This window comes from Sturnus vulgaris, chromosome 5 (genome assembly GCF_052056855.1).
Source record: "Sturnus vulgaris isolate bStuVul1 chromosome 5, bStuVul1.hap1, whole genome shotgun sequence".
NCBI lineage: Eukaryota > Metazoa > Chordata > Aves > Passeriformes > Sturnidae > Sturnus > Sturnus vulgaris.
The window spans coordinates 15,318,312-15,344,851 of record NC_142247.1 but is presented as its reverse complement, the minus strand read 5'-3'; the positions used below and the strand labels follow the sequence as shown (position 1 = coordinate 15,344,851).

General features: G+C 39.1%; 1 protein-coding gene across 1 annotated transcript in view; it reads right to left on the bottom strand.

Moving 5' to 3' along the window:
• The window catches only part of CNOT2 (CCR4-NOT transcription complex subunit 2), an 81,329-nt gene extending 55,168 nt beyond the window's left edge, over nucleotides 1-26,161 (bottom strand). Inside the window, exon 1 of the mRNA XM_014879627.2 lies at nucleotides 25,779-26,161. The gene's annotated coding sequence lies outside the window, so the exon portion shown is untranslated. The remainder of the gene's footprint in view (nucleotides 1-25,778) is intronic.
• Between the last annotated feature and the right edge of the window lie 379 nt (nucleotides 26,162-26,540).

Genomic DNA, 26,540 nt, shown 5'->3' with positions numbered 1-26,540 from the left:
TGAAGCCTAAAGTAGAACAGGCATCAATGAACTGCACTTAGGACAATCAAAAATTATTTACGAACTGCTCAAACATGCAGAGCTTTGGCAAGAGCACAAAATAACTACACAAAAAACAGTTAACAGAAAACAAACATTAAGCACAAAGGACCAGTAATCTTGAATGATCTTTTACTACAGATACTACCACTATTAATTTGAGTAGGACACAGCTCTCAAAGCAACTTTGCAGACAAGGTCACCTCCAGGACTCACATGTCACACATAGTATGTACAGATGCACAGAAACATCCAGGTAAAATTAAGTAGGGAAAAATAAATACTTGGAGCTTGTTCTAGCATCAGTTTCTTCTTTAGCCATCTCATGAAATAAAATCATTGTCTTTGCTATGTAAGTCTAAATTACAACAATGGTTTCCATTCAAAAAGAGTCATCATCTGATAAATATGAAGAAAAAGAACGCAGGATTATGAATTACTAGCTTTGACATATTAATGGAGAGATAATGCTAAAACATTCACATTTCTTCATACTTTTCTGTCAAGTATACTTGTAAACAAAAACGAACCTCTCTACTTGGTACCTTACAACCACATCCTTGTTCACTTGCATGACACAGACAACCCAACAGTCCCAGCAGAACAAAAATTCTCATTTCACCAAACTTAGGGGACTGGGGTATAACAATCCACAAATCCAGATATAAAGACATAAACAATACACACACGTGTGTGTACATGCAGATCTCAATAAAAAGGTCTCCCAACAGACTATAGATTTCAAAAGCTTTACCCACTGGTAGGATTTTAAATTTATTTTTTAATATAAAATTCTTATAATGTAAGCTTTCTTTTATCCCTCCTGTCCTGAAAAGATCACAAAGAGCAATGGAAGAGTATTCAAATTCATAAAACCTAAGACAATATTCAGTTTCTGGCTAACCATATTCACATTCAATTGCATTTCTCAACTGCCTCGTTCAAAATTATTCATCAGCCTGTACAATTTGACAACTTCTTTTCATATTTCAATTTAATTCCTCCACATATCGGACCTCTGACAAGATAACAAAAATCAGCATCTCTTGTCTGTGCAGAAACTCATGTCTTTCTCAGTATTTGGGAGAGCAGATACACTGAAGATTTCATCTGAGGAGTGAATTTCCAATGGAAAGACTACTTAATTTTAATACAGATGACTAAAAACTACAAAATGCTCATTTAATTAGATTTCAGATTGCTAAATGGATAAAAAGGGTCAAGTAAATGTCACCACAAAAGCCCATAAAAATACAGCATTCCAAAGACACTGACTTGGTCCACATTGCACAGATATAACAAAAGGTTCCTTACAAGGAGGAGTGGTAAGAATGAACACCAGTACTCTTCCTACTCTTCCTAGACAATACATTAGCAAGAAAATCTTAATGTACAGGGAAAAGTGCGAAAAGTGGTTAATCGACATCACTGTAATATAGAGCCATTTCCATTGCTGAAATAACCCAAAATGAGAATAAACATGCTGATGAAAGCACCTTCACACAGGCACACGGTTAAAAAAAAAAAAATAAGTTAGTAATTCTGGTTTGTGCCAGCGTAAATGTTTACAATGTCAATGAAACGACCCAATTTCCTGTTGATACTACCTGCTTTTATGGTCCCATCTCTCTTCTTTCCTCTATTTGGAAATTACTGCTACCCAGACCTGTCTATGCTGTTTCACACTGTTTTTCTTCTCAATAAGGATATTTCAAAATGTTCATTGTAGGTGATCAACTATTTTAATCCCAAATTTTGATTCAAGAAATATTAGACCAATATTATCCTAAAAACTGGAAGACATTACTGGTGGAAAAAGGAAAATGAAAAGTATCTCCGGGCTTCCAAGGACAGGCAGAAGCAAGTCCAAACAGGAGCATGTATATTATTTAAAAGAGCAGCAAACTTTCTCACTGGTCTTGGACAAACTTTGACCCTGCTGTGCTAAAGTGTTCAATTCACAACACACACCACTTCAGCACAATCATAAATTGAATTGATATTTCAAGAATCATTCTCTGAATGCATAGTAGAGATGACAGCTCTATCTGTAGATGTCAGTCTCACAGGTCCAAATCTCCCACTCAGGATCCAAGCCATGAAGTTACCAAGACTTTTGCTAAGGTACTCACAACATCCGGAGTACAACAAAAAGCAAACTCAATCCCTGACATGCTAAATTATTCTGTCTTGATGAACATCCTGTGACTTTACAGTGTTTTCTTCAATACTGCTATACTATAGTGATATATACCATCATTGTAACCCAAAGACAGCAACCATTCAGTCCCTCCATTCAAGTGCAAGACCTGACATCCCATTGTAGATTAAGGAAAACTAATCCTAATTAAACTTTACATTGGAAGGAGAAAGTTGTTATGAAAATAACCCTAAGGGCCTTACTCCAAGTAGCAGGATAAATTACCCCAGTCAGCTGTATCCAACCGAATAGGACATAGGCAAAATTTCTGGGCACTGGGCCTAAAGTTTAGTCTTTCATTGAGAAGATAAGAAAAAGGGATGCTTCAAGTCAATAACAGTTTCTTGAGTCTCAGTTAAGAGAATCCTCTTATTCCCACTGAAGGAGACGTCATCACCATACCTTAGTGCCATAAAGAAGCCAATCAGTCAGGTATTTTACTGTTAGCAAATCTGCATCACTAAAAATATACAGGTACTTCCTCTGTGACACTCACTTCTCTATTTCCATTGCAGTGTCTTGAAATCAAGAGAGACAGCAATTAATTTCCTAAATAGCCAAGAAAATAGCCAGTCACAAGGCCTGAAGGAAAAAGGTGAGGAGAAGATGAATGCTTCAGAATAAAATTATTTCATCGCTGTCCTCTTTGATATTAGAAAAACAGGCTGTAAAAAAAAATCCTCTCTCTGTAGTGCAACGAAATTTTATACAGCAAAATTCCATAGTGACTCAAGAAAGATAAAGGTAGTGACAAACTGTAGGACACGTATGACTGGTAAGACTTGTGGCTAAGTGCATCAAGAACAAGAGAGAGAGAGTTTGTTGTGGGTTTGGGTTGGTTGTCTGGTTTGGCTTTTTTTCACTTTACTGAAAGGAAACTGCAGGCAGGGTGGACAAAGTGGGCCATATGCACCTGCTGGGACACCTACAGCAACAGCAACCGAGTGCATACAAATGGGTCATTAGAGCTGGAGGTGAAGCTTATAAAGCCTTCAACTGTGACTATTTTTCATTAAGTCTGAAAAGAGAAAAAGGAAAAGCTGAAGCCAAGGTCTCCAAGCAGAGTAAAAGCCACCTCATTTGGGAAAAAAAAACCCTAAAAAATAAAAGAGGTAAAAGAAAGGATGCTGTCAGCTAGAAAACCTGACAACATGAGAGACCATCTGTTTTCAGATTAAACAGCACAGGTAGATCCTCTACAAGATACAAGTGCTTTGGCAAAACACAAGTATATTCCTGCCTATCCCTAAACTCTAACAATTAAAATTTCTCTGACTGTCAAGGCAGCCAGACATGATGACAACACCAAAAATATCCCCCTAGAAGGCTAGTACTCCTGACCTTTCCTTCCTACTGGCAAGGAAACAGAAATCAGCAGTGAAGCAGAGCTGTTTCCACCATACCTACAGGTAAGAACAATCTAGCTACCGCACAGCATCTGTGAGGTTGTAAGATGTTTCCCTTCCCTCTTCTGTTTCTAATACACAGGCCATTGCTGTGCCTTCAGCTAAATCCTAGACACAAAGCTATTATCCTACTAACACCTGGGGATTGTGCTCTCTCTGATGGCTGTAGACCTGTATTATATTATAAAGTTATTTCATTCCCAGACGATGTGGGAGAGAGAGATCTACTACTGTGCCCCACAAATCCGCAGCCTGGAGCACATGCTCAGACAGGTTAAATAAGCAAGCATCCATCTCATCTGCTGTTGAGAAGCTTTTGCACCTTGCCACCATCTTTTGGCCCTGCCCTACAATACACAGAGCTTGAAGAGACCACAAAGCCACTACCACAGGTGCCAATGACGAGTAGGGCAAGTAGATTTCAAGGCCAGAAACTCCAAGTAAAAAACTGTGCAGTTCAGGGAAAAACAAAAATAGCCAAGTGTTGTCAGCAAACAGGGGAGGGCACCAGGAATACTCCAGTTAAATACCACTTACAAATAGAAGAGGTCTCTAATTCAAATAGCTATGAGCATATAAGGATCCCTGTGTGAACACCTACATGACTCACACCTCAAAGGCAAAGCAAAGCAATCTTCACATCTGTTAAAAACTTGCAAAAATAATTTTTTGTTTGATTGGTATAGTTAAAAGAGTATTACATTCAATTAGATGTCTGGGCGAATAAGTTAGCAAGTTAACAAAGTACTTGTCCAACTGTTGTATGCAGGATCCAAGCTCCAGCTTTAGAGCACTTGCAGCCTTTGGCACAATACGTCCAGAAACAGACCCAAGACAGTCCCAACAGCAACCACCCAGCCCCTGGGTTGGGACACTGGGAGTACAGCACATATCAGCAGCACTCATCTGAACACATCTAATATTCCTGCTTTTTCGTTTAAGTTGGTCAGTATACACCATTGCAGCTAAATCAATTAATATACTGAAACTGAATTTCATTCTATTTCATCTAATAGATTCTGACTTCTCCAAGTTTTCTCTCGCTTAATTCTTCCATCATCATATATTTACGTGGAGCTATAAGCACACACCTATGCTAGTCTAGCCCAGTCAGGCACTGATGAAGAGCCATTGTGTTCAATTTATTTGAACTATGCAGCCCAGACACAGTTGTATCTTTTTGTCTCCAATTGCTCCATTGAACACAACACCACATTATGTGGTGTTATCCCATGCATGTTTCAAGAATTTTATGCACTGACGTTTAAGTGGATATTAAGATAACCCCAGAATGCCCTTATTTTTTAGGTTGCCAGTAGAGTGACTTTACAGTAATGCAGTAACAATAACAGAGCAAAATAAAGTGCAATTAATGATAAACAGCTACATATCTCCTAAGCAGGACTCGGGAATACAAAGGTAAGGAGATATGCCTTCACCCTTATGTAGAGAATCAAGAGCACATGACTTCACTAAATACCCTTTGTGGACTTTATTAAATCATGAAACAGTGGTTTATGCTCTTGTCAGCCCTGCTAGCAAACAAATGCCAAATCATTGAGGAAAGTTAATTCAAAATATCATTAGCTTTTTTGCTTGTTTGGCTTGAGAGCACTTTGCAGATCACTGGTTTCATTCTTACAGGCCCTTTGTGGTTCATCCGTGGATGCTGTGCTCTGCTCATGCACTGCCACCTGCCCAGACCAACCAGAGTACAAGAGCAACAAACAAGGGCAACAACCCTGCCCCTGACGAGACAGCACAAGGTGCCCCAGGAGAACGGAGAAGCAAAATACCTTTGGTGACTAGCAAAGGTTTCTGCCGCAAATTGTAAATCAGCAAGTGATATGCAGGGGGAAAAAAAGCGTATTTGAATAAATAAAAAGGCCTCATGGTAAAGTATTCAAAATGCATTATCAGAAAATATCAACTTAAGACAGCAGTGCCCTTTGAAACACTCTGCTACTTTACTTTTACACAATATACTCTTAAGTGGAAATGCTATATACACAACGAGCCTCACTGAAGTCAAATCAGAAACTCATTACTTAAATCAAGCTATGTTTAGCTTGGGATTGGGGCCAATCCCTTCCCCAAAGCAAGTGCTTTTACACACAGGAAATTTTACTGATACTAATAGGGCCTAGACTATTTTAAATTAGGGTCTGAAAATTAAGTTGTCTCCATACCCCTTTTTGTAAGGAGAGAAAAGGACTGTAGAAGAGACTTTTACCTTCCCCTTAATTGTTCCTTTCTCTTGTTTTAAACAGACAGCAAGGGAGAAAAATTCAAGGAGAAAAATATTTTAAAAGCACCATGATATATAACTGCCCTGTAATAACATATCCTTAATATGGGAATTTCAAAAAAGTTGTGTTTCCCATTAAATATGGCTGCACAGTCTCTTGTAACTGTTTAACTGAAAACTGTCTTTGGCCAGGTACACTAACAATTCAGACTTTACTACTTACATTTAGACACTGGTTAACAGATAAAATAATTCAGTTTTGGCAGAGCACTTGTAATTCTCAATCAAAATTGCAAAAACCTGACTGCACTTAACATGAAAAATAAGCCTACAATTGTTCTTCCCAGGGCCCATCCAGATTTTACACTCATTTAATAAGATGGAGCAAGGTAATACTGACAATTAAGCCAACTGCACATCTCTTCCAGCTGATCAGTGTCCAAGTTATTTTTCCTTTGATTAGAAAATGCCTTTTTATTCCTGATTGGTAGGTAAATCCAAAGTACCTAGAAACAACATGAAGTTTATCCATTTCATCTCTCATAAACCTGTTCAGTTCTCAAGTCAGCAAATGATTTAGCCTTTTGCTCTTTAAACTGGAATAGCTAAATGGCAAACCTTTCTTTTGATGTATTACAGGTGATCATGCAAGAACTCTTCGGGTCTAATTGTTGCTAATTATTGCCTATGCTACCCCACACTCAATTTCTTGATGGACCAGAACAGTAATTCCACTCACTAGTTCATATGGAATTCCACTCACTAGTTCATATGGCACTAGTAACATTCAGATGGCAGCTAAAGAAAAAAACCAAGTTCTTAACGTAAGCACAGATACACCTGAAAGCACAATGACCTCCTAATTAAAACTGTGTCATCACACAGACACACTCATAAATGGAGTCACACTGAGCAGTCTATTTTACAATATATTAAGAACCATCCTTTTAAGGGAAGATACACTAGAACATTTCAGACTAAGTCAAATTTCATTATTAGAAATGTTACTTATGTATGCTAAATCCTTGTCCTGCAGTATTTAATTAAGCATCTAGAAATAAGCACCCAGAGATTATCTTTACTATATGTAATTAAGATTAAAAGATATGTATCATGTAAATGCATCCAAAAAAATGCCCCAAAGTCAAGGCTAGAGATCATGATATTTACACTGATTTAAATATAAAAATATATAGTATTTTTATGAAGTTTTCCCAATAGTTTCAGCCCTAGCTACCTCACATTCCAATACTTCTTGTTACCTATTTGTCAGCCTTTTGTCCCTTAAAAATAGCTGCTGTAACAATACAGTAACAAAACAAGTATTCAAAACCCTTCCATGGCAAATCAATTTTTAAAAGTGCTGGTATAATCTCTGTTCTTACACGTATCTGGACTGAGTATGTTTTAAGTTACAATATCAATATGCAAAACATTTTCTGAAAGTTCAACATACTTGTAAAACAAAAAAAAAGCGTAACAGAACAAATTGAAAGATTTGAAAAAAGCTAACGTAACAGTTCATGTTTAATTAATATGATTAAATAATAGGTCTCTTTTTGAGTTTGCTTTTAGTTGAATTGAACATGCCTACATTCATTTTTGCTCACTTTGATGAGAGTGTAAAGTGCAACTGAGACCGGGGGAAAAAAAACCCCAAGGTCTCAGACAGTACCATTTAAACACTGAGAGGAACAGATCAGTAATACTGTAAGCCCCACTGTCCCTAGGACTGGCAATGAGAATTAACGTGATAGGAGCTATATCTTCTTCCTTTGCATATTACCAAAGAGTCTCCAAAGCTAAAATTCTGTACTGAACTTTTTTAGTACTGGACAGATCTTAACTAGCTGAGTGTAGTAGCACAAACAAAAGTTACAGAGGATTTTTAGCATATTTTAAGACCCTGTGCAAGAGCAAAACCCAGGTTTACACTCTTTACTGAAAGGCACGAGTTCCCTCCTCCATTCCCCCACTATGGATAGAATGCAAAAAATGCAGCTTCTGTCTCCATTTAAAGTTTGAGAAGTAAGACAAACAGAACTTACTATAAAAACTGCTATTCTTAGCAAAATAAATTCTATATGTCTATTATAATGGATACTCAGCCTACAGCAGCCAAGACCTCGACTTAGGACTTGTTACTACAGAGGCCTGGCTCCTGGAAACAGACACACTTGAAGAAAAGTAATTTGATTGTTAGGAAAGTATCAGAAAACTACCTTTGGATAAGACAGGCATACAGATAAAAACTGAACAAAGCCAAACTAAAAAAAACCACTGAGAGACATGTAAGATGGCAGATTTGAAGATTTTCCTCCATAAAATTTAATTTTGCAAACTCATCCCAACTGAACTGCTTTATTTTGGGCTAGGAGCTTACTAAGTGATGTTTGTAAAAAGCTGAACTTATTCTGGAAATGTTGGGTAAAAGAAGCATACTTGCTTGCAGAGACTTACGGAAAAAGGCATCCTATATAGAAAGAATCTTGGATTTCAGCTCAACTCAGCCAATTTCCAATGGATACTCTGTGAAATATCACATTAGTCACACCATGAGCAGACCAAAAACATCCTAGTTCAATGACACGTTTAAATTAATTGCTCACCAAGATCTTGCTCCATCTATGAAATACTCCCATCTGTGACCTCCAAAACCTAATTTTATGAGAACCTCCAAGAACAGTAATAGCTTCCTAGATCATGCTTAAGATGGAGAGAAACACAGTAAACTACCTGAAATATCTCTTTAGAAACTTCTTCCTCTTTTCCTGATGTAGCAGCTCTCTTTAATTCAGCTGCCTTGCTGGAAGTCAGAGATAATTGTTAGCGCCTACGGCAGTGCTTGCAAGACTGTCTAGCAAGGAACAGTTTAAAAAGTTCTCATTTAACAGAGCAGGCTCTGCCAACCAACTTCTCCACTGGTTCTCACAGCAACTTTCTAGACAGTTTATTCACTAGCCAGATCTCCTGGGTTGCTCACTTCCCTGTCATACGGGTACCTGTGCTGGCAGACCATTGTTTACCAGGAAGCATGTATGAAAGTCCAGAAAAAAGGAAGCACAGAGCTTTTTGTGCTGGTAATGATCATAAATAGCTTGCTCAGACATGGCTGTATCAAAGTCACTGCTCTGCAGCTGATACCCCACTCGGAAGGCTGACACCATGAGTAGGTTTATATTGTTCCTCCATGATCTCTGTCTAGGGGAAACCATCATCTTGCATAAATGGTTTCTGTGTCTTGCTTCCAAGAGAAAAACATGACACTGTTCTGAACAGTCCTCATCTTCCAAAAACTTAATTCCCACAATTTTTTCTAAAATCTCTTCATCAAATGCTTTTTGCTTCTGTGATGGGTTGATCATGGCTGGATACCAGGTGCCTACCAAGCTGCTCTATGGCCCTCCCTTCCCAAATTCACAGGGGAGAGAAAGCAAGATGGAAAACAACTCTACAGTTAAGTCAGTTTACTAAAGCAAAATCAAAAGTTTGAACGTGCAGAAGTAAAGAGGAAAAAAGAAGGTTAATTCTCCATTTCCTATCAGCAAGCCACTTTCCAGGAAGCAAGGCTTCATCACACATAACATCTGCTGCAGAAGGCAAACTTTGTAAAGTGACAAACACTGCCCCCCTTCTTCCTCTTTGTCTTAGCTTTTACATCTGAGCTGACTTCATATGGTATGGAATATCCTGTGGTTAATTTGGGTCAGCTGGCCTAGCTGTGTCCCCTCCCAGGATTTTGCCCATCCCCAGACAGCCTACTGATGTGGGGGAAATGATAGAGATACAGAGCTGCTCAGCTGTAGTCAAAACACTGGTGTATTATCAACCCCCTCCTAGCCACTGATGCAAAGCACAGCACTTTGAGGGCTGCTGAAGGAAAATGAATTCATCTCAGCCAAACCCACTACAACAGCCTGTAGAAAACACCTTTTTCAGGCTATAAACAGTTAACACCAGCAGTCTCAAGAAATGACAGATAAGTAAAAATAATTCTAAGACACAGAGCTTATTTTTCTCTGTCCTTGGAATGGTGAGCTGCAAAACCAGCTGCAAGGAATCGGAAAAATCAGGTAAATTAAGGACAGCTTAATAATAATGACTTCTACTTTATAAACCCTTAAACAGCTTTCAGTCCTTCTCCCAGTCTTTAATGGTATCTGTTTATCAACTACTGGCAACTTCCAGGACACTGAAAGCCAAAACAGGAGATTCTGAATCCGTTCTCCTGCTCCTAATTCAGCTGCAACAGTGGAATCCCTGGATCTGAACATTTACTTTTCACAACAACCGTCTGACAAGTTCCTTGGAGTTAACTGAGGAAATCTAGACTTAATACCTAAGTAATGTCTGTGTTAACCTTTTAATAGAGACCTTATTTACTTCATGGGTTAACAGAGATATTAGAGACAAGACCTTACTTAGAAAGTCTATCAGGGGTCATTTTAAGCACCCCAATAATCCAAACTGTTCACTTAACAAAGGTGTACTTTGAAACAAATAGGAGACAGAACTCTCTGTCACCTATATGCACACAAGCTAAAGATATTTTTAAAAGGATATCATGCTTTTAATTTTGGTGTATTTCCCATAAAAAGGTTCTATAAGGAAGACGTTCACTTGAGAATTGTTTACTTAATTCTGCAAAAAAGAAAAACGTACCATATCCACAATCTCAGGCTACATTATCCCTCAAAACAAATCTAAATGGAAAAAAACCAATTGTCCAATTTTGGAATATATACCTGATGGTATATCAGTTTGGAGATTGCAAGTCATGTTTGCAAATTAAGAGTAAGCACATACTCTTCACTAAAGAATTAGCAAAAATAGAAAAAAAAAAAAAATCCAGAAATCTCAAGACTTCTCTGTAAGAGGATTAAGACAGATACACACACAAAAAAGGAATTTTCACAACAAAATTTATTAACTGCAATATTGAGAAACTATTTTAATACTGAAGGTAAGTTTTAATACTGAAGTTAAGTCCAGGGAGGCTGACGCATAATACAACAGAAATTTCACCTTTTAAAAGAATTGACTCTTCAACAATCTTCAAAACCACATGGAACATAAAAGTTTATAATAAAGTATGAAAGAATATCATGATCTTTTCTAATTGTTTTAGTTAGATAAAAACCCAAATGAAAGCAATTGTGTCAGTAGTTTACTTCTTTGAAGCACAGGATTAACATGTGCCAGTTACATGATATACATGAGAGTAATGTATGTTGCTGCCCTAACAGATGCTCCCTTAACCATTTACTTATCTTTTTTCAGAAAATTTGATTTTTTCCATTATATTTCTTAATGATCCAGGACCCTTTTTAAAAAAAAAAAAAAAAAATCAACTGTTTATAAGCAAGTCCATCAGTTTATGCAAACCCATCAGTATCAAGCATATTTTTAGAGTCAGAAAGCCCAAAAGACATTTTAAAGAACAAAAACATCAGAAAGATAAATTAACACTCAGTGATTCTCGAGTACATTACCTACTTGAAAAAAAAAAAACAAAACAATAAAGCATTGAAAAAACTGGAAAATAATGTAGCCTGATTTTGAACTTTGTTAGGACACAAACTTGTGGCAAGTACTACAGCTCGTACTTTAAGGAGACTTTTAGAAGCAAAGTCTACCTTGGGTAACTTCATATTATTGGCATGGTGGCCTCGGAGGGACCTTCTCACAATAGATCTCAAGAGAAGAGCACAATTAGAGGACACGGAGTCATTGAGCAAATATTACATACTGCAAACTTTTTATTCTGAATGTTCTACTCCTAATCCTCTTTATACTGTTCTGATTAATTTTAAAAAAATTAAAAAGGCATGAAACTGTAATTTAAATACATTTTTTAGTCAAGACCAGTTGCACTTATATATGCATCTGAAAGGAGAAGCACGCATTGAGACTGCAAAAGCAACACTGCACAACCTTATAAAATTATATACATCAAAAAATTATCACATCTCTCAATCAAAAGAATCTAAATAAATTTTCTGAAGCACAAACTCTGGCTTTGCCAGACAAAGAAGGTTGAAGAGGAAAGGTCCCAGAGACGCTGTGTCTAAAAAGCAGGCAGTAAGCAGCCTGTGAAGAGCCAGTAAACAAACCATAATTCAATACAGGCCCTGCACCAAGAAGGACAAGCACCACAACACATGGAGGACAGAGTGAGGGACAAGAAAATACGAGTCCAGAACTGATTCCTAACAGAAAAATACACTAGCCATATACTCATTTGAGACCTCTATAATCACTGCTCACACAGGCACATAGAGGCAGTCTTCAAAAATGCATAATCCCATAGAGATGCTACTGACTTTACACTGTTGCATGGGGTTTGGTTTTGGGTTTTTTGTGGGGGTTTTTAAAATTATTCAAAGGTTTCTCAATCATTATTATACTGTAGTTGCTGAAGTGATACTGGGTTTATTGGGGTTCTTATGCTTAGCACAGGTTTAGCCTCTACTGCCTATTTACAGAGGAAGATTTTTACCAAAACCTTGGGTTACACACAGAAACCAAGAGCTGCATAGTAAGAAAAGATGCTGTATGCACACATTTTCAAGGATACTCAAGCTCTTGTACTTCTTTACCTGGACTTGCAGAGGCCTACATGCCTACCTATTAGCCAGCTGAAGTCAGAAGACTCAACAGCAATAAAGCTATAAAACTAAGGGGAGAAAGATATGTGGGATAAATCTGGATCTTATAGCTGACACCCAAAGACTTACAGCTGAGTCTGGGTATTGAGTCTCACTTGTAAAACACAAAGTGGAGAAAATGAGTCATGTATTCCTTAAATAAACATCTTCACTATTTTCACAGTAGTTTTAATGCAGGTGAACACACCAAATAAAATTAAAACCTTCACCTCACCTGAGAACATTGACTCTCTCTTGTAACACTTTCGTTTTTAATTACTTCATCCTTTTTCTCATGACATAATCCTCCTATACCCTTACACAGAAAGTATCTTCATTTACAACATAAACAATGGTAGTCATTGCTTAACCATGAAGTTGCAGCTAACTGTTTTCCAATCCACTTCTAGAAATATCAGTAATTTTCCCATGGCAACAACTTATCTCCTTAAGTGACACTACCTTTCAGAAAATAAAATAAAATAAAATTCAAGAGCACAAAAATACGTTTTCAAAGCATTTAACTCCAGAGCCATTTTCAAAAGAAATCTTGGGCAGATAGCCCACTTTGAAAACTGTATATTTTAAAGTTCAGAATTCTGAACAAAATCCTGTAATTTAAAGTTTAAAACATTTCTAAACTAAGGATTTTCAAGAAATTTTCTATAGCTCTTCTTATGCTTCACGTTCAGAACAATATATTGCATGCACAGGAAATACACTTTAATCTGGGCCTTGTTTTAAATTGCCTTCAAATGCACTACTTAGGAAGAAGAAAAAGCTACGAAAACATACTGATTCAGTCTTACTAAATTAAGAGCAACTAAAATTGTTACAGAACGCACAGACAGTAGTATTTTATTGTATACTAGTAGTTATTAAGACTCCATATTCATTCACTTGGCCAAATTACAGAATGCATAAGCCTTTTAGGATGAAACAACCTTTAGCCAATTTCAGGCCAAACTGATCAAATTTATTCTTTTTTAGAGCAGCAAAGATAGTTCAATGTTCTTCAATAGAAAAATACCCTCCTCCAGCTGAAAACATTTTAAAATCTAGTCTGTTAGGATGCTTTAGTACTCCAATACTGTGTGACAGTGGCAAGTACAGTATGTTTTTGTCTTAGGAAGCCACTGTGTACCACCACAATGAAGATCTGCTCAAATCTGCTTCAGCTGCAAGACTCTGCACCACCCTGCTCACATGCTACACCAAGATCATGCAGGCTCTCTGCTGATCTACAAAACATTTCCCCCTCTTGCCCAGGAGTGCTGTGCGCTGGTGTGGATGTAAGCTTAGCCATGAGATAGCTAAGGACCCGTCATCCTGGGACTGAGAAATGCTTGTCATTGTCCTAAATACCAGCTGGGTGCTATCAGGAGAATAGCTAGAACACAGGGGAGGAGGAAATCAGAAGAGAAATGGGAGTTCAGAACAGGAACAGAAAAAGAAATTGCAGTAAGAAAGAGACAGATGTGTAAGATGCTGATGGGTAGGCAGAGAGCTCCAAAAACTCAAGACACTAGAGTATGCAGAGCCTCAGATCCTGGACCCACCCCTTCTGGATTTTCCTATTATTTTGCCCAATGGACCAGGGACCACTGTCAAGATCTACCTCTGTCCTCTTCTAATTAATGACACAGAGACTACAGAAAGAAAACGTCTAGCTAAGATGTTTAAATGCCACATATGTAAACCGACTTTATGTCTGTCCATTAAGGTTTCTATTTTCTTTTTTTTTTTTTAATAATGCTGAGGGAGCCACACACATATTTTCACAAGTGCCTTCTGCTTGAAGTATTTCATGAGTCTATGGAGAAGCATTAATTATTCACAGCTGCGAATTAAATTAAGGTATTTCTGTTATGAAATACTAAGCCAATGTCTCAGTTTCTCTATTTGTAATGCACAGCTGTCACTTCAGTGAGGCAACATAAAAATATAACTTTTCAAAAACATATTATGAAGCACTTCCATGAAATTGTAATGAAGAAATTGGAGAGAAAACATTAATCCTGTGTTTGCCTATAATTTTGGATTGCATGATCTGAACAACGGGATTAAAAGAGAAAAGCCTCAGTGTGAGAACACCATGAAACCACTCTAAGCAATGAGACCAGAGTGCTCTGGGGCAGAGTGCACCAGAGTGCAGTATTTGATCAAAAAAACTATGTAACAGTGACATGCAGATGGAACCTGAGTTAAGATGGGAAAACAACCCCTTCATTCCAGCATTCCCTGAATTCAGACTCCCTTAAGTTTGCCATTTTAATAGCCACTGAAGCAGGGTTTTATGTACTGAGGGAGGGGTTTGTTTGCAAGAAAACTTCAAGCACTCATTTAAACAGTCATCTATATCCTTCTCAGTTTATGAAGTGAAAATGAGACAAGTCTGACATTGCAATATAAAAACTAAGCATCAGGAACAACAATGAGGTGATCCAAAACTCCACTTTTCAATTTCTTAAATTGCAGAGGAAGAAATGAAACTCAGTGAAAGGAAGCGATGAAAGAGTAAGAAAAGCATAAAAAACCCCAAACAAAAACAAACCAAGAAATCGTAAGAATACCTAAGGCAAAAAACGAAAGGCATTCAGGGAGTACAGGAGACAAAAAAAAGGCTACCTGGAGTGGCCTGCATTTACCTAAACCCCTGTCTTCAGACAACACTTTAGTCTTCAGCATAATGTGTCTATATGCCTTCATGACTTGATGGAACAAAGCTACTCCTCTCCAGGTTTATGTACTAACCCAACTCAAAGCTTCTCACACTACATGAAAAAAATATTTTAAACTTTTAATAGCTAGGATTTTAAAGCATATTTGATATTAAAGAATCAATATGTGAACAACATGACCATCTCAGCAGTGGTGCATAGATTTCTATCACTTCAAACCTCAAATTCAGATTAGATTCTCGTAACAGATGTGTAATTACAAGGTATCACTAGGAGTCCCATTCTTACTCAAGGGACACATTTTCATTAGTAATCTTACCATTTATAATTCTGATTTTTTGCCCATTTTACTTTGCCAGTTTAGCAGTTTCCATAGGAGTCAGACTGCTGACAGGAACAGGACCTGGTGACGTTTCCTGGGAATGGCAAGGCCTTGCTGTGGAACCCATTCTATTAGCAGCTGTCTATCTTGTTTTAAGATAGCACCCTTACCACCCATATCCCTACCACCACTGGATTCTCACCTCTGAGAGGAAAATAGAGAGGAAAGAGAAAAAAAAGAAAAGAAAGAATCATATTGTGGGCAGGACCATGGCAGTTGCATTAAGACAGAAAAAACACACCACGAGAGGAAACTTTCTTTTGCAAACCAATGCAAAATTTGGTATGTCTTCTGGGTTTGACACTACAAAGCATGAGGGCAACTGATTAAGCAAGACCATTTTCACTTTTTTTCCTGTTTCAGTATTAGTTTGACAACTGAATTATTTTGAATGGTCTTCATGCATAACAATTTCAGAAGCTTACCTTCCAAGCAAAATCTGTCATTCTCTCATGGTCCTAGGCACTATTTTTACTGGAAAAGCAAAATGTAACAGATACTTTAGAGTGTCACTACAATTATTAGTGACTAGAAGTTTTCACAGAAAACAAGTTGCCGCCAAAATATTTGTATCTCAGAAGGATCAAAACATACCCACACAATTTTATAGCATGCCATGGCAAGGGCAACGTTAGAGGGATGTAAGCTCATTCTGACTCTGCATTAATCAATAAAATAAACGATCCATTCATTCTATAAGCTGCAAGTCAAGAAGGTAGATATTGAATAAACCTCATATAAAACTTCAAAGTTTTGCTTAATTAGACAGGAAAGGGAGGTTGTATCATCTTCCACAAAACTCTGAAGCTTTTCATAAATAGCAAGTTATATGATGAGTCAGGGATAAACACACTAACTTCACAAAGATAAATTATATTAACAGGACAATTAAGTGTTTAAAGTAAAAAGTGTGTACGGATTCTCCACACAAAAATAAACGGAACATTCTTTTCATTAAACTCCTTTCACTTGACAATACCCCATAAACCTGGTGATACCAACATTTTCCTGACACGGCCCTACTCAAACCAGGCCAAGAAGGCTCAGTACCTCATGTTAGCAGTCTTCTCTTACCAGTGAACAGATGATAGACAGCTGTGGTGAGCAAACTGTGGGATACACTCTTTAAAAAAACCAAAACCGACTGGGCACAAAAATGCTGAAATACACAACCAATGCATTATTCTTGCATTTGGCTCCCTGGACTCTTACTCAAGAAAAAGAGGAAATAATACCAGACGGAAGAGAAAAACATATTTGCTATAACAATACTGCATTACTTCTCTACAAGTACAGTATTGAGAAGCATGGCCTGGGCTGACACACCAGGAACAACATGGCATGGCCTGCACACAGGCTCTTCCTCTCTGGGATGCTTCCCTCCTTTGCCCACCTTCTCCTTGCTGCTTCTCAGAGATGTATGTCTGCTGCACCGGGGCTCAGGCACAGGCTCAGCCTTTCTACACAAAGAACAAAGCCTATACACATAAAAACGGCACATACCTAACTACCTGAACATGTACATGTGCTTGGCCTCAGGATGGACAAAGGTAACCCATACCTTGCCAAGGGTAACCCTAACACTGAAGCTTGGGATTCTGGCGTCATAAATACCAAGCTTGACATTTTCAGTCTTTACAGATTACCTCCATAGCTGACAGGAAAGTCTGAGGGCTGACAGTGCTTCTCCTGCCCCAAAGTTATGGATACCTGGCCTAGATATTGCTAGAAAATTAAATAATTTTATTGTTCAGACAAAGCAATCATTAAAAGCATCTACAAACATCTAATTTATTGTTAAAGATGCAACCTAATCAAGAGGTTACCTGTTTGTTTAGTTTCACAAGTATCTATTTCTTCAGATCCCTTTGAATTCATTCTTCACTGAAGCACCAGATCTCTTAGGCAAAGAGAAAGACGTTGTAAAGTGAAGCATTTGGGGTGTCAGTAAACAACACTATAAAAAATTAACTTTTAGAGGGAGACTAATAGAAAAAGAATGGTTGCCTCCATTTTGGCCTCAGACTTAGATATGAACATTCAACTCTCTACTCTGAAATTTCAACATAAAAACATAGCACCTACTTCAAGAAGTGGTGAAAAATGAGAACCAAGTTACTCAGATAAAGCTATAATTCTTGATACATTTGATTTCTGTCCCTTAAATTATTTACATATGCCAAGTTTGCTCTGTACAGGTGTCATCCTATCAGCAAGACATGATGCATTTTATTACCTAATTTAATATGTTATTTGCAGCCTGAATTCAAAAAAGCGTGAGAAAAGCCATATTAAAGAGATCAAAACATTGCTAAGACTACAGCAAGAGGTGTACAAAAACTAACAGAACAGTGTAATTTGATCATAAATGTCACTCTTCTTTTCAAGAAGATTTCACGTCAAAGCTGCATTAATATGATTAATACCTCGTTTTCATGTTTGCAGCATCCACAGACTTTCAGAACTCTCAGAGTTGCAGTGCACAGCCAAATTAAGTGAGAGCTCTGAGAAAGTGCACATACCTGTAAGCAGGAATCCACAGTTTCTTTGTGGAAACAAATGTCTACTGAACTATATAGTACCTTTCCAACTGTTGTTTTGCTCAGCTATGCAGAGGAGCAACATACTTCAGCATGCAAACAAGGTATTTGATATCCCTAAAACTACCACTCATTCCTAAATCAAAGCTACTCTTTGCCCATAGACACTGACAAAGAAAGCATTTCAGATGTAAATACCCATAATCAAAAATTATGTAGGATGTGTTCTACTTCATACCAGTGAGGATGAAGCCTCTAGGTGCTAACAATACAAGATGTGTTACATAAGACTATGCACTTATTTTTAGAGCACATTACAAAATTAAGTACTGCACTGGAATCTGTTGCAGAGCCATGGACAGTTACATCAATATGCACAAAGAATAATTGCTCAGTTGGAGCAGAATATTAGATTGGACTCAGACTGAAGCTCTCTCTTGACAGTCCCAAAAATACTGAACCATCTGAGACCATAAAAGTTAATTTACATGCAGTAGACAAAAAACAAAACCAAACTAAAACACAAAAACCCTACTAATCATAAAGACCTTTGCTATGAGCAGCAGAATTAATAAAAATTAGTTTCTTAAAGATTTGTTCTGTTTCTTAATACTTAAACCATGATAAACCTCAACTTCCTTTTTTCCACATCTCTTTGTGACCTTCCCCCCACTTCAGGGAAGAGTTGTGGTGCAGACACTCTGAAAGCCTGCATGTGTTTACAGGATGCTTAACCAGCCGCCATCCTACCAAAGACACACCAAATCATGTATGACTATTTATTTTCAAGAGGGTGCACTAATTTGAAATTCCTTCTTTCACCTAGACACAATTTTATGAGGTCTGTAGGACCATAACTCAAATCTTCTCCATCTGATTTCAGTTTCCATATAGAAGCATATTTATATAAATTCAGTAAAATGCTTAACTTTAGAGTTAACTCGAAAGTTGGGTTACCTATATGACTTATTTTAAATTTTTATGTTTCTTGCAGTTACAAACACAAACTAATTCACGAAGCACATTCTACTATCAACAGTTTATTCATTTGCAGCCGCTATTACTCCTCTCCAGGCTCTCTCCTAAGTACATTAACACCAAGGCCTGTGGAGTACCTTTAGTCTACTAAGTTTTAATATACACTGTACAAAATGGTTTTGCTTTAATAACTGGACTCAGCAGATGCAGGTATTCATTAGTATAGAAACGGCCAGCAGCTGGACACTGGAATACATTGTTAAGGGGGAGTTAAAGACACCTGCTCTTAGTGAGATTACCAACCAGACCCACAATTGGCCATCCCAGTTTTCAAGACTTGCTGAACTCTTGTTTTAAAACCTAATTCAGACTAGTGTGAAACTGAATCTACCCTGTGGACCATAAAAGAACTGGCTGTTGCTTAAAAAATGATTTAAACTAGTTACATGTCTTTCAGAGACAATAAAATATTAGGATCACAATTAATATTAAGAGTTTATGAATTCCTAATTAAAATAGTAATCCAAATGAAAATACTACCTGCCATCAACCATACACTGCTGATATTCACAACATACACTGATCTAAGGTAAGCTCAGAAGAGCACCAAACTCCTGAAAACTAAATTTTATCCTTGCAAGAAATTTTCATAGTGACTGTTCCATCATGTCTCACAACATTTATGTTCTTGCCTAACTATGCTTCCAGGAAACTGGGGGAAACAAAACATGCATTTATTGTCCAAAACATATCATCCTGAAAATGCCAAAGTTTTCAAAACCAAAAAACAAAATACACACAAAAGAAAACACAACAACCCCCAAACAAACAAAATTAACTTCATGCCACAGTAGCAAAGGAACTGGAATTCCTGAATTTACTTCAACTTCCACCATGAAATAAAAAGTGATACCGACTCCGACTTACTCTCTTTAGTAATGCTGAACTTAATCAGTTTCATCTTACTGGAAATGTGCATCCACATCCAGCAAATAACCCAACAAATTAAGATTTCAACATAAGGTACCTTTCTACTTTACGATGGTGCTTTTAACATGTTAGGAAAAGTATACCACACAGTAAAGTATCAGGAACAGTACCAAAACTGCAATAAATAATCCAATAGCTCATTAAAAAGATTTTTGCGCCAAACAGTTTTACAGGCGGACGCTGTATCACAAGGTACTTTAACATTCAGAATTGCTCATCACCTTGTCAGTCTTTCAAAAGTTGACGTTGCTTACAGCTGATTTCTATTTGAAAATCTTTCAGATTTCCACTTTTCCACATTATTCAAGAGACGACCTTCTTTTATACATTATTTTGGGCTACTCAGTCATTACATAAAATACCTGCTTCACAGCTATTTTTCTGTTTTATAACTTTTTCAAAAAATAAATATTTATATGCAACAAGTACTTTCTCACAAACCTCATCACTACTGAATGGTAAAAGACTTCAAGCATACACCCAAACAAGTCCCCTACACAGCAGAGCAACAGAAGGAAGGTTGGCAGACATTTTTTCCATCATTATAATTCTCTGGCAACATTTCCTTTTCAAGAATAGTTTTCACAATTCCAATAAAAAATGCTTACAAGGAATAGTCATTCTGCCCCAAACAATGCAAGGTTTTCATAAGCTGGAAGAGGAAAAATACTATTACATTGAAGCTCAAAGCAAAAACTCACACAGTTGTATAGAGTGCAAGACAAGCGCACTGACACAAGCATTAGTTGCTCATTTTGCACCAGGACGGGCATTTTCCTACAACCCTTTGGCAGAAAAAATAATATATGATATTACAGTATCATCGTTGGTGTTAGAAAAACAGCTTTAGAAAAACTTGTTTGCCACAATATCGCCTACAAATCTAAATGTTAACATTTTATAATTAAAAATACTTGGCCGTAATGAGTCCAACTGCTTCTTTTTGGTGCCTGTAAACTCTCTCCTATTGTTTCCAAATGCACACAGATTTAGACTGTAATGAAAATATTGCGGACATATCATTCTGAAACATGTAAGGGCAAACAATACAACTGCCACCTACTGAATTTGGTATAGGGCCATTTTGGGGGGGTTAACATAGCCTCTTAAACCGTATTTATTAACTGCTACTGGTACGTGGTTCCACACAAGTCTTGAATCAGGCAAGTAAAACACAGGAAACCATTATTCCCTTACACAGACTAGAACTTGATTATGAATTGGTTAAATGACTTACCCAGAGTAACCCATCACTTCAGTAGGTAACTCAGACAGAAAGCATGGTCCAACTTAGCCTATTGCATTATTGGCTGCTCAGCAGCAGCAATGCAAAAGTAAGCGTTTCCATTTTATGTACCACAAATACAGCATTATTTTATACCAGTTTTCAGTTAAAATAAACTACACCTTTTGATGAATAACTTGAACTCTGTGAACTATATTCAAACATCACTGAGCGATCTCAAGCACATAAAAAAAATCTGAAAGCAGGATTTTAAAAATGCTTCTGAAGTTTAATAAACAAAAAAAAAAAAAAAAACAAACAAACAAAAAAAAAAAAAAAAAAAAAAAAAGGAAAAAAATACCAAGTGACATGGGGTAAAAAAATAATACTTAAAAATAATCCCCCATAAATTATCCCAAATCAAAAGGAAAACAGGAAGAAACAATGGTTTACTTACTACTGAATTTCTGATTAACAACTCTTGCATTGCACTTTAACAAGAAGTGGATGTGTCTGAAAAAAATCTTCTTTATAATAAAATTTTAACCTACCAGCATAATCTGAAAGAAATCCTCCAAGGAAATGTAGAGTTGTAAAATTATACATATTAGCACTGCAAAAAGCAATCAGATGGCAGAGTAATCAAGTCGGGGGGGAAAAATAATGCACACTTTTCTGTAATGCTACTAACAACCAATGCTGCAGCAAGACAAATTAAGGGTGCTTAGTAACCCCTTTGGGCAAGAACCATTTACACCTTGACTTGGAACCTATTACACAACCAGGCCAGAAGATGAGCTAGTGCACATCACCACAACAAAAACATTATATTTTATGAGAGTATTAAAAATGAAAGATAAAATATATGTTATAAGCACTCTGAACATATTATGGCTGGGTTTTTGGTTAGGTTTTTTTTCCATTTTTGCACATACAAAAGCAAAAATATTTTCAATCCTATGTTAGAGTATCTTGTTGAATAGCACAGACTATGCTTGGTACATACACACCTGTTCCAAAACCAAAATAATTCCACAAGGACAATTTAAAATATCCTACTGTGCAGTATTTTCATGTGACACAATTCTTCCTACACTATTATAATGCTCAATAAAAGCATAATTAGCTGTCAAAATACACCATCCATCCTGAAAACTCCTGCACAAAGTTAACCATCAGCATGTAAGCAGGTGCTTGTGAGTCAAGGAGACTACACACAAACTTTCAGGTGTTCATATGCTTTTCCAGGAACCTGGGTCAGGAGACCAACAAGACACACATAAACATAGCATCTATGTGCTAAAGCACATCTGGAAAGAAATTTTAGAAAAGGGGAAAAAAAGGCCAATTCTACTCAGGAAAGACAACTGAAACGAGTTGTACTGAATTGTTCAATGCAGTGCAACTGAGACATAAATTTAAAGCAAATCTATTAGCAGATTTCTGCTGTATAGCAGAATGCTCACATACTTTTTTACTTATGTCTCAAAAGCTTAGATAAAGCAAAGTTAATCTAACTTCAGCTTCTATGCTTTTGTTAATCTTGAAATTTACATACACACTGCATTAATTGTAATTTTAAATGAGAAAAACTGTATCATTTACAGAGCGTTTAAATCTGTTGTAAAAATATTGATTTGACTTCCTAAGGTACTGTACTTCCATAGAAACTGGTAAAGGGCTTTCTATTTAAGCTAGCATTTATAAACACACACAACAAATGTGGCAAATATTCTGCCAAGAATTTAAGAATTTTTTTTTAAAAACACTTTTTTTAAGACGCCTTTTATTCAAGCACATTATAGCTTTAAGAGAAGACACAATTTTAAAAGTTAGATACAGAGGCCTACTTCCTTTAGAACACAGTCCTGTACTTGGTGCATTTTCCATACTACCTCATAGGAAAACAAGTAATTCAATATTTCTCTTCAGTTTCCAGATAAAGTCAGAATGGTGATAGAAACATCTGCTTTAATTCAAATATGGTGCATTTTTAAGTTCTATTCACTTATTGAGTTCATAAAAAGAAGGTGGAAGATATTTTTGAATAATCAAAGTTACAATACAAGGCCTCTTTAAAACCATAATGAGGTTACAACTTAGCAATTACTACACAACAGACCTTGCATCAACATGAATATTAGGGTAATTTTTAAGAAAGCTACAACAGAAGCTAAAAAAAGCAATAATGTTCCTGATTTCAGAGCTAATCTCTATCCAGACAGAAATGCATTTAGAAATATAAAAAATAAAACCAAAATACTGTCTGAGATCTACCAGTCTGCTGCGGGCACAAAGAATTTTCATATGAAGCAACTGACATAAAGACCAAGATTTTCGGGTGGAAACAGCCACTTATGGGACAATTTTTTAGCATCAAACTTCAGGACACACTAACTGTCCTATTTTTTCCACTAAATAACAATTACCTAAAATTAGATTCTGTTAAAGAGAACTCAAATCTGTTTTTAAATATAATTTTCGGGGGGTTCTTTATTTACAATTTTTAGCCAAGGGCTTTTTTTTCATTTCTTGATAGAACTGACACACAAATAGGTGGCAATAACAATGACTACTTTGACAGCAATATTAAGTTTCTAGAAGAGATGTGTAGACAAGGTTTATCTACTACCACACTCTTAGCTTTATCAACAGCTTCCTGAAAATGAAACGGAAATACACTTGCAAGTCAAGACAGTCAGCTCTTGATAAGTGAGTATTCAAATCCCTTTCTAAAATCAGAAGCAGTCAACGCCTGGATGTTTAGCATACCAGCTGAATACTCAACATAAACAACAGTGAAAGTTGGGGGCAAAATGAAGAGGAAAAAAAGCATGGACAGATACACCATGTTCAAGATGACAAAACTTGATCCTGTGAGCTATGTTCTATTAATATGTCATTATAAGAGAACTCAAAGTACATCAACACATGCACAACAATTCTTTCAGGTCCAGAGGAAGATGTCTTTGCAATATAAACTTCTACAATAATTTTGCTCTAGCAGGTCTTCACAAGTCTTAACAGTCTGAAGCAAATCCAAGTTTCCCAAAACATAAATTTTTCCAGTAACAGACATGACAGCAGGTTTGCTCATCTTAATCTCTCTTTCCCCAGTCAAAGAGTTAAGACTAGCAGTCAGACACCAGCATCAGATGCTGCTGTGCAGGCACACAGGAGTGTCTCCTTCACATACTCAAGTCACACAAACACACACACATATATATTTATGAAAGGTACACAGAAAGTTCTTATCCTCCCCTGGGGATAAAACGGTGCAAAGTTGGAAACAACTTTTTCCCGGATAAAAGAGACAGCAGAAATTAAACATGCTTGTGTTAGATGTGGATAAGCAGCAGAAGCAACTAACACCTTACACAAGCATATTTTCATTTTCCCACATTACAGAGCCTCCAAAACAAAGTTACTTGTAACTTCACCAAGAAAAACCCACCCGAAAACCGAGAATACCATTAGTTGGTACCTTGTTTTCACCAGGAGCATACATACACTAACTAGACTGCAAACGCCGATTACTGCATCTTTCCCCGCCGCCCTACTGTGCCCCTCTTATCCCTAACCTGTCACCCTGTGCCACCTCCTCTCCCAGCACGGGTCAGGTTCACGCCAGAGCTTGTCATCGCCGCCTAGGCGGGCAGGGGAAAGCTGGTTCCTTCGGTCTCTTTCAAGTTTGTTTTACAAACACGTCCGAGAGAAAGCCAGAACCTGTTTACACACCGCCTTAACCGCCGCGAGGAGGAGAGTGAAAGAGGCGCAGGCAAAAAAAAAAATATATATTTTTCAACCGAAAGCCAGCCAGCAGCACCCCCGTCTCACCCTCTTTCTCCGCCCGGGGCCCGTGGCGCAGGCCGCACGGCCGCTCGGCGGAGCGCGGGGCCGGCGCAGCCCCGGCCGTGGGCGGCAGGTTCCGCTGCCCCGGCGCCGGGCCCAGGGAAGGCGGCGGGCGGGGGCCGGGCGGCCGTGCAGCCCCGCGGGGCCGGGCTCGGAGGGACGGAGGAGGCCTGGGAGAAGCCGGCGTGGCGGCGGCGGGAAGGAGCCGTTCGGGCGGGCCGAGCGGGCCGCAGGGCGAGCTGCCAACGGCGGCCGCAGGGATGCGGGGCCCAAACACCGCCAGGCCGCGGCCTCACCCGGCCCCGGAGCGGCGCCCGGAGGCCGCCGCCGCCCGCGGCCGCGGAGGAGGGCGGGGGGCGGCAGGCCGGGCTGGGCCTGCGGCTGCGCCCCCGGCTCGGGCTCCGCGCGTCCCCCCCGCTCCCCCTCGGAGACAAAAGCAAACGGAAACCCGGTTGTGCGGCCCCAGGCCCACCGAGCCCCGCCGAGAGCCGCGCCGCCTCCCGGGCCTCCCACATCGGGCCGCGGCCGGGACGGCGGCGAGGCTCGGGTCAGTGGCGGGGCCGGGGAGGGGCGGCCGGGGCCGGACTCACCGCATGAATTTTCTTGTCCCGCGAATCCAAGATGGCTGAGTATCCAGCACGGAGGATGCTGGGGGAGCAACCTTTACCCTCTGACCCGGCCGCCGCCGTGACCCCGCCGCCGCTCGGCCCGGCCGCCAGCGCCGAGGGGCGGGGGCAGCGCTGCTGCACCGCCCGCAACGGCCTGGCCCTGCGGAGAGGCTGTGGGAGACGGGGAGGAAGGGGAGGAGGAAGGAGCAACGAGGCTCCCTCGGTTGCTCTCCCTCCGCCTCTCGCGGGAGACGCGGCCCAGTCTGGGGGCAGGGCCCGCAGGCCGCAGGGCTGCCGGATGCTGCCGCTCTCCGCCGGCCCCACTGAGACGCTGCTGGCCGGGGACGTGCCCGGCTCAGATCCCGTTCTGTGAGGGGAGAGGGCGGCGCTCAGGCCTGGAGCGCCGGGCTAGATCTGGGCGTGGGGGTGAGCAGGGTCAGGGCACAGCGGGGCTCCCCGATCCTCCCCTCACCCGTGCACCCCCGGGGCTGCCAGCGGCTTGTGCAGACCTACCCCGGGTGGACGCGCTCCCTTGGGAAGCGCCTCAGCTTCCAGAGGGGCTGTCCCGTCCCCTGTGGCCCTGCTCTGTCAACTCCCTTGGGGTAGCAGAGCACAGAAGGAACGGCCTGGCCTCCCCCCAGGCTGTGCGTTACTCTGTGGAGATTTCAGGTCAGGAACGACCCGACGATGGGGTAAATTGTGTGAAAGTTCCTCTTTTTTCTAAAGTGTGGTAGCAGTGGAGAG